This window comes from Branchiostoma belcheri, unplaced genomic scaffold (genome assembly GCF_001625305.1).
Source record: "Branchiostoma belcheri isolate BF01 breed outbred unplaced genomic scaffold, Haploidv18h27 scaffold46, whole genome shotgun sequence".
Lineage (NCBI taxonomy): Eukaryota > Metazoa > Chordata > Leptocardii > Amphioxiformes > Branchiostomatidae > Branchiostoma > Branchiostoma belcheri.
The window spans coordinates 2,069,820-2,070,458 of record NW_017804087.1 but is presented as its reverse complement, the minus strand read 5'-3'; positions in this window follow the sequence as shown (position 1 = coordinate 2,070,458).

The window sequence follows — 639 nt, the reverse complement described above, 5'->3', positions numbered from 1 at the left end:
ACAAAAACACTGCGGTATCGTGTGTAAAATGAGTCACTCTTTGTATTTAAGCATGTATTTGACAAACAGAATTAAACCTAAGAAGTAGATAAACGAAAATCAGTTCAAGAATAAAATAATTTTCTACTCTAAAAAAACACGACAATTTCAATAACTTGTCACTTATTATTTTAATTAAATCCTACAGAAAATAAAACAATCAGTTTTTGGCGAGTTAACCCACGGAAAAAGTCATAAAATGAAAAATTCCGTAAAAACTTGAAACCCCCTTACGAGTTTCCGAGGTTTGGCCATTCCCAAATAGCCCAAATCCGCGAGTGGGCTAAATCTCTTAACTGTTACAGGTGGTCCCGATTTCGCACTTCCGGGTTTGACAGGCCGAAATTAGGGTCTCTTGGGGGTTACCAATTTTACTTGATTGAAACACAAATGTTTATTTTTCTAGAAAACGCTAAGTATTTTCAATAAGTTTTCAGCGGTTCTGTCGTACATTTTAAATTGCTTATAAATACCACTCAACAGAAAAGCCGTATGTTGAAGTTTTTGTCGTATTTTTTGGTGAGTTCACGGTCTCCGAGTTTGCAGAATGCACAATTTTCTGAGAAACGAGCGGCAACGCCGCGGCAACCCGGGGTAGGT